Genomic DNA, 8,848 nt, shown 5'->3' on the forward strand with positions numbered 1-8,848 from the left:
TTCATTCATCCTATTGGTGAGGCTTTCTCCTGTCCTTTCTAATTGGCTTACTGAGCCTTTCACTTCCTTCTTCATTTCAGACTGACTATTCTTCAATATTTCTAGCTCTTTTCTGAATTCATTCAGAAGTTTATCCCTATCTTCTTTCAGTTCTTTTATTTCTTTGTGTGTTCTTTAAATTCGCTGAATTCTTTTATCATGTTCATAATTATTCTTTTGAGTTCTATGTCCTGCATTATCTCCAGGGGGTTCTTATTGTACTCCTCTAGAGTATCATTTGTATTTGGTGGCAATGTGGTGTTTTGGTTTTTCATGTTATTATTTTTTCTCTGTGATTTTGACGTGAATTTCTTTTGTAGTTTCTGATTCTTGTGTGAGACTCAAGCCATCGAGTTTAGGTCTGCTTCTTTTTGTGAATGTTATGTGTCTTTGTAGTTTACTTTTTGGGCATGAAAGGCTGATTCTTCTAAGCTTCCAGCTCTCTCTTTTGATTTTTATATCGGAGTGGCCAGATTGCTTTTGTCTTCAGGAGTTCCCATGGAAGCCCAAGTCAGATGAGGATCAGATGCTCTCAGGCTTTCTCCTAAGGTCTGGATCCCTCCAGGATAGATTTTGGGGGTTGGACTGGCCTGGGAGCTGGGCCCAGGAAAGATGCCACCCAGAGATGCAAAGGAAGATAGGGGCGGGAGGAAGCTCCAAGGGCCCCTGGGGACTGCACTGAGGAGCTGGGTTGGTCTGGATGCAAAGGACCAGGAAGAAGAAAGGTCAGCCCCAGCATCCAGGAAAAAGGCTTGTAGGTTGTGCAGACCCAGGGAGGCAGAGGAAGGTGAGGGTGGGGCCAGGCCCAGAGTGCCCTTGGTGACCTGTGAAGAAACTGTGTTTCTCTGGATGTACAAGATCAGGAAGCAGTGGTGATTCCCCAGGTGTTTGGGGTGCCAAGACAAGGAACGAAACAGGACCCAGGCTAGGAGGAGAGACCTGCCGGGGAGATGGGAGGGTGAATGAGGCTGGGGGAGTCAAGGCGCAGAGGGCACGAAAAACTTACCCCAGAGTGAGGCCTGCAGGTCAGAGAAAGGCCTGTGGGTAGTGCAGACCCAGGGAAGCAGCTTATTGGTAATTTTTAAAAGGCAGGCAGATCTCTGTGAGTTCAAGACCAGCCTGGTCTACATAGTGAGTTCCAGGACAGCTGGGACTACAGGGAGACCCTGTCTCAAAAAGATCAAAAAAGAAAAAACCAAAATATATTTTTCCCAGTACTCAGGAGGCAGAGACAGGTGGATCCTCTGTGAGTTTGAGGCCAGCCTGGTCTATAGAGTGAGTTCCAGGCATCTGGAGCTACAGGGAGATGCTGTCTCAAAAAGACCAAATATATTTATATATTTTTAATTGAATTTTTGTGTATTTCATTTACAATGTCTTAATCCTCTTTATACCCCCTTTCCCATTTTCATCATCCCATACCCCCCCCCACTAGACTTCATGAAGTCTTTCATTTATGTTAAGGCCTATGGAGTGAAATTAGTATTCCCTAGTGCCCCTCAGTGCAATAGATTCTTACAGGTTACTGGGATGTTGATCATATGAACTTACAATAGTGTCATGCAAACTCAAACAGACAAAAACCTAGCATAGAACTGTGGGAATGTGCAGCAGGTCCTTATCTTAGCTGGAGAACTATCGGACAAATGATTACTACTAGATGAGAAAGAACTGATCTTCAAGGGAGTGACTCTAGTTGGCTGACTAGATCCCACTGGGTGAAGTTGCTATCTAGGGTCTTTTGTGGTTTCATATTAATGTTAGGATGTTTCTGTTTTAGTAAAAACATAGCTGGAATTTTTGTTGAGATTGCAGTAAATCTGTAAATTGTTTCTGGTAGGATGGTCATTTTCACAATTCTAATTCTACCAATCCATTTGTACAGTGGATCTTTCCATCTTCTAGTGTCTTCTGCAATCTCTTCCTGCGAAGACTTAAAGTTTTCATTTAGAGGTCTTTAACATATCTGAATATGTTTATTTCTGCACATTTTTGAGGCTAATATGAATGGGAGTATTTGTATGGTCTATTTTTCTGACTGCTTCATATTGGCATATAAATTTCTAGTGATTTTTGTAAACTGATTTTGTGTTCTGCCACTTTGCTAAAAGTGTTGATCATTTCTCAAAGCTTTCCCGTGGAATTTGTTTGGATCTCTTATGTATAGTAACATCTCCTCTGAAAATAGGGATAATGTGACCTCTTCTTTTCCAATTAGTACACCTTCAATTTCCTTCTCTTGTATTACTGCTCTAGCTAGAGTTTCAAGCACTATATTGAAAAGGAGTGGGAACAGCGGACAGCCCTGTCTCATTCCTGATTCGAGTGTGAAGGCTTCAAGTTTTTCTCCATTTAGAATGATGTTGGCTGTTGGTTTATCATATGTAGTCTTACTTGTGTGGAGATATCATCCTTCCAACTCAGTTCCCACTAGGATTTTTATCATGGAGGCATATTGGATTTTGTTAAAGACTTTTAGTGCAACTATTGAAATATTGATGTGGTTTCTTTTCTTTTGTATTTAAGTCAGTTATTTTACAATGTATTTCATCTATTGACTTGTGTTTCTTTAACCATCCCTAAATCTCTGGGGAATCAACTTGATCATGGTAGATCATTTTTCTTATGTGTGTCTGTATGTGGTTTTTAAGTATTTTACTGAGAAGTTTTGCATCTATGTTCATTTGGGGTGTTATCTGTAGTGTTCTTTATTTTATGTGTCTTTTTCTGGTTTTGACATTAGAGTAATGCTGGTTTCATAGGGGACTTTGGGAGTTCTCTGTTTCTTTCTTTTTGAAAATTTAAGCTGTATTGATTGTAGATCTGTTTTGATGTTCTGATAAAATTCTGCTGTGAATCCATCTGTGCCTGGACATTTTTTATTTGGGAGACTATATTTGTGTTTCAATCTCTTTATTTATTGTGGGTCTATTTAAGTTGTCTCTTGTTGGTTTAACTTTGGTAGTGGTTGGATTGAATGTAGAAATTAAACCATTTATTTTTCAGTTTTCTAATTTAACAGAGTAAAGGTTTTAAAAGTAGTTCTTTATGTTTGGGATTACTTTGGTGGCCATTGTAATGTTTCCCATTTCATGTCTAATTTTGTTGGTTTGTTTGCTTTCTTTTCAGTTAGTAGGGCTAATTGTTCTGTCTGTCTTGCTTATCTTTTCAAAGAACCAGCTCTTAGAATCACGAATTCTTTATATTGTTTTCTTTGTTTCTATTTTATTGATCTCTGCTCTGGTTTTTATTATTTCATCTCATCTGCTGAGTTTGGGTTTGGTTTGTTCTTGTTTTCCAGATTCTTGAGTTGTATTGTTAAGTCCTTTATTTGTGATTTTTTTAAGGAGGGTATTCATAGCTATAAACATCCCTCTTAGGACTTCTTTTAAGGTGTCCCAGAGGTTTTGATGAGTTCTGTTTTAATTAATTTCCAAGAATATTTTTGTTTATTTATTGATTCTCCTTTGACCCATTCATCATTCAGTAGTGTGCTGTTTACTCTCCATGAATTTTTGTAGTTACTAGAACTCCTTTTGCTGTTGGTTTAAGTTTTATTGCATTGTGGTCTAATAGAGTAACTGGGATTATTGTTTTGTTGTATTTGCTGAGGTGTGTTTTGAGCCCTAGGATGTGGTTCATTTTAGAGATGCTTCCATAGACTGCTGAGTAGAATGTGTATTCTTTGGTGATTGGGTGGAATATTCTGGATGTCTGTTTTATAATATCATTTAATTCAGATGTTTCTTGGTTTATTCTTTGTCCAGATAACCTGTATATTGGAGAAAGTGTGTTACTGAAGTCACTTACTATTACTGATTTGGGGTTAATCTTTATGAAATTGAGTGCAACAGAATTTAGTACATATATATTCATGATTGTAATGTCTTCTTGGTTATTATTCCCTTGATCAGAATGAAGTGGATTCATCACTTCTAATTAATTTTAGTTTGGAGTCTATTATTGGGATGGCAATGCCTGTCTATTTCTTCATACCATTTGCTTTGTATATTTTTTTCCACATTTTCACTCTAAGGTGGTACCTGTCTTTGAAGGTAAGATGATTTCATTATAGACAAAAAAGACATGTATTGGTTACTGTCATTTTATTTTTTCTTTGTGATCTTACTCCTATTTTTTTTCTTATAATTATAGCCTCATTTATTTTTCCACAGATTCTTGAGTATTGCTATTCCTTTATTCTGTATTTTATATTGCTTCAAGTATTCTCTTTGGGACTGGTTTGGTGGACATGAATTCTTTCAATCTATTTATATCACTGAAGATTTTTCTCTCCTTTCAACTATGATAGATAGTTTTTCTGGGTAAAATAGTCTGGTTTGATATCTCTGTCATTTAGAACTTGGAATACATTCCTTCAGACTCTTCTGGCTTTTATAGTTTGCATGGAAAAGTCACCTGTTATTCTGATGGGTTTTCATTTATATGTAACTTGTCATTTTTCTCTTGCAGCTTTCAGTGTACTCTCTTTGTTCTGTGCATTTAGTGTTTGTACTGTGATATTCCTTGGTGAGTCTCTTTTGTGGTCTTGTCTATTTGGTATTCTGTGTCCTTCTTATATCTGTCGGTGTAGTTTTCTTCTCCCTGTTGAAGATCTCATCAGTACCATTGACCTGATATTCTCCTCCTTCCCCTATGCCTATAATTCATATATTTGTTTTTACTTATGCTCTATAGCTCCTAGATATTACATTCCATTCCTTTGTTTATTTGTTTAATTTTCATATTCTTTGCTTGAGCAGTTCAATTGTCCAACTTTATCAACAAGTCTCAATATTCTGTTTTCCATTCAACTAATTCTGCTGGTAAGACTTTCATCTTTCTTTTCTAATAGGTTTGTGAAGTTTTTCAATTCTCTCTTCATCTTAGTTTGGGTTTTCTTCAAATGAATTCACTTTTCAAATCCTGAGTTGTCTTTGTCATTTCATTCACCCATATATTTGTGTTTTCTGGGCTTCAGTCAGTAGTCTATTCCTATCCTTTTTGAGTTCCTTGAGTTGTTTGTGTCTTCTTTAAAAATTCTTGAATTTTTGAATCATGTTTATGATTGGTCTTTTCAGTTCTGTGTCCTATGGGTCCTCTGAGTAGTTCTCATTGTAGAACACTTCTGTAGGACTGGTGGGGTTTGGTGGGAGCATGTGATCTTACCTTTTCATAGTATTTGTGTTTTTGCATAGTGACCTGGACATGTTGACTTCTCTATGTGTGTGTGTGTGGGGGGGTATTAAATTCTAGCCTGCCTTTGTTGAGCAGAAGTTCAGTTCTGTTTATATTGCTGTCATAGCTTGGTTGATTTCTGATCAAGTATGAATAGATAGTTGATCTGTGCTTCAAGTTTTCACTTTTGAGTTTTATTAAGGTTGATTCCAGTCTGGTCCAGTGTGCCAAGTGGGCAAACAGCTAGAATTGAGGATGGAGATTGTGAAGGAGTATGTGGTTTCTAACTAGCTCCCTGGGTTTTTCAGGCTACAGGAGCAGTGGGTTCCTGTCCTAGTCCCAGAGAATAAAGACAGTAGTTGGCCTTTAACTTGCCATTGGGTTTTGATGTTAATTTTTATATTTTAATAAAATTTTTCACCAAAATGTTTCTTTTCACTTAATTATGTTTAATTCCTCCTTTAAAAAAAAACTCTTGACTATGTCATGTGTCTATCTAATGAATTCAATATGTTAATTGGGGAACTGAAAGTCTGCCATCTATTTCCTCTGCTTACAGCACAGTGCTCCTTCCCATTTTTAAGGTAGCTATGTAGCAAGAGAGCTTCAGTGGGTACCTGAAAATGAAGAAACCATGAACCCCAAATACGTTTTTCCCTATGCACACATATCAGTGATCAAGTTCATTTGACCATAAGATATTAGATATTAGAAATGATAATGAATTAAACAATCACAACAAAATGCTATAATGAAAAGTCTCTAAACCTTGGGTTTCTTTTTTTTCTGAAATTCAGTAGTGATTGTTTTCAGAAAAAGGCTGACTGTGAACCACTGACAGGATAGAAGACAACGAATCAAGGCTGGGGACACTAGCACATCTGTCTTTCCTCTGCCTTTTTTCCTGCCTTCATTATCTACCTGTATTTCTGTTCACATTCTTCGACTTATCCATCATAACTCTGACCTCAATAACTTTATCTATAGAGATTCCTTCAGAACAAAGTTGTTGATTGGTACTTTTAAAGAAAGTATTTCTTCTGGTTTGGGAAGGTAGTCTAGGGATTTGGAGTTAAGGAGTTAAGATCCAGCCTGTAATAGAGGCCTGCAGGGAGAGACAATGATGAGAGGTATCAGTAGCTAGTCCTCCTGAGGTAAATGAGGAGGCTGAGCCTCCCTGTGAGAAAGGCAGGCAGGGGACTGGGTGGGGGTGGAACCCTTTGTAAGGGAGGCCAGCAGGGGACAGATTGAAGATGGGTGAGAGAGATGAGGGAGGGAGGTAGTGAGCTTGATCCAATTTGCCAGAGACCTGGCTGAGTAGGTCTGTCTGCCTGATCCTGGGGCTGGGAATTTGGCCATGGAGGGGCATCCTGGGTGAGATCTTAGTGATCTATGGTAGGGTGGGTGGTTAATCTGGTTTGGGAAGATAGTCCAGGGATTTAGAGTTAAGGAGTAAGAGCCAGCCTGTGATAAAGGCCTGCAGGGAGAGACAGTGATGAGAGGAATGGGGTAGCTAGTCCTCCTGTGAAGAGTGGGTTGACCTAATAACAATGGCCAAGAAGTACCTTAAAAAGTTCTCAACTCCTTAGTAATTAGATAAATGCAAATAAAAAACACTTTAAGATTTTATCTTACTCCAGTCTGATTGGCCAAGATCAACAGAGTGAAAGACTCCAAGTGCTGGCAAGGATGTGCAGAAAGGGGAACACTCATTCACTGCTGGTGGAAATGCAAACTTGTGCAACCATGATGGAAAACAGTATGTCGAACCCTCAAAAAACTAAAATTGAACCTACCATATGATCCACTGATACCACCCCTTGGCATATACCCAAAGGACTCATCGTAGTGTAGAGACACCTGTACATCCATGTTTGTTGCTGCTTTCTTCACAATAGCTAAGGAATGGAAACAACCTAAATGTCCCTCAACTGACAAATGGTTAATGAAAATGTGGTATATCTACTCAGTGGAGCTAGGGTGTTATACTAAATAAGGTAACACAAAGGCAGAAAAGCAAGTGACAAATGTTTTCCCTCATTTGTGGATTATAGCACCAATCCCTTATATGTGAGTGTATAAATTCTGAAGTAACAAACACCAGAAGCCAGGTAAAGGCGAAGGATACATGGAGGTAAAGGAAAAGAAACAACCTGAAAGGGAGATAGTAGGGAACAGATGCTACCTGAGGGAGGCGGGAAAATTGTAAGTAATTGGCAGGGAGGAGAGGAGAGAGGGGCATGCAAGGGAACATGGTGTGGGGGAGGGAAGGAAGTCAGGAACAGAAGGATGGCAGGAGTTGGGAGGCGTTGAGGGAGGATGGGAATGGTGGAGGCACTGTGATTAGGAAGGGAGGGAGGCTGAATGGGAAGAAAAAGATTAGAGATAAGTGAATCTTGGGGACTAGGAAACCTAAAAGGAAAAGTGATGCCCTAGAAACCCTATGTGAAAGGCACGTAGAATGTTCGAACATTAATGCATATGCATACCTAGGAGCTGCTTGGAAGGGAATGAAGTGCGAGATAGAAGGGATCTCCCTTAGCGTGACAAACATGTCATATAGCACTCATCAAAGAAGTTTTCTTTTTGCAACAAATGGAGGCTACCGCAAAGTTGCACATCTGGTCAGGCATAAAGAACATGCACCTGGGGATGCCCAGTATTAGGTGACACATCTGCAGTCAAATCTCTACAACCAAGGCTCATGGAACATAGTGGAATAAGGAGTAGAGAGAGGGCTAATGCACCCCTCAACTTCACCAGTGAGGCTTCCATGTACATCAGAGTGTGTTGCACACAGAAGGCCTCAACTGGCCAAGTTTTGGAGACTAAGAGACTGTAGAGCGTACATGGGACTCCTGTATGAAACATCATCCACCCACAGCTCAGGGACCATTGAGGAAGAGGAGGCAAAAAGGATGTAAGAGCTAGGGTTGGTTCATGAATGAATGAGGTGGAGGTTTCTAGGCCACTGGAGGCTTGCTCATGTGGCAGCCAATGCGGGACCCATGTCAGCTCAATCAAACAAGGGCCCAAAGGGGAGGTGAGAAATAGGTGGCAGGTCATCACAAGATCAAGAACTATTTGAGACTGATTGCTGCTGAATGAGGGAGAGTGTGACTCACATACGAACACTGGATGGACTGACTAGACTCCAGTGGATGCATTTTCACTGAAAGACATTTGGGTAAAACACCTGAATGAATAAGACTCAGCATGTATGGCAAAGTGCTTAACGTTTGGTGGGGAGGTGGGGTGGATGGGGAAGGGGGTCTGGATGTGAGTGGGAAATATTGTGCGAAATTTTAAAAGCTCAATTTAAAAAAAGAAAAAGTATTTCTTCATATATTTTCCTCTGTGAAAACATACTAACACAAAATCACTTTAAAGATCCTTACGTCTTTGAAACTGTTAGATATTGTAAATGCAGGCTGGAAACTTCGGTAGACACTTCTAAAATCTAGATAGACAAGATGATTTTTTTAAATTATTTATTTAATAACCATATAATTAGAAGAAGCATTTCATTACAACACAATTGACATATTCAATAACGGTTTCCTGAGGTAGGATGCATCATTTTCAAAATTGGCTGTAAATTTTTAGGTTTACAGTTGAATTAATATAATTA

This window comes from Nannospalax galili, unplaced genomic scaffold (assembly GCF_000622305.1).
Source record: "Nannospalax galili isolate Female #2095 unplaced genomic scaffold, S.galili_v1.0 scaffold234, whole genome shotgun sequence".
Lineage (NCBI taxonomy): Eukaryota > Metazoa > Chordata > Mammalia > Rodentia > Spalacidae > Nannospalax > Nannospalax galili.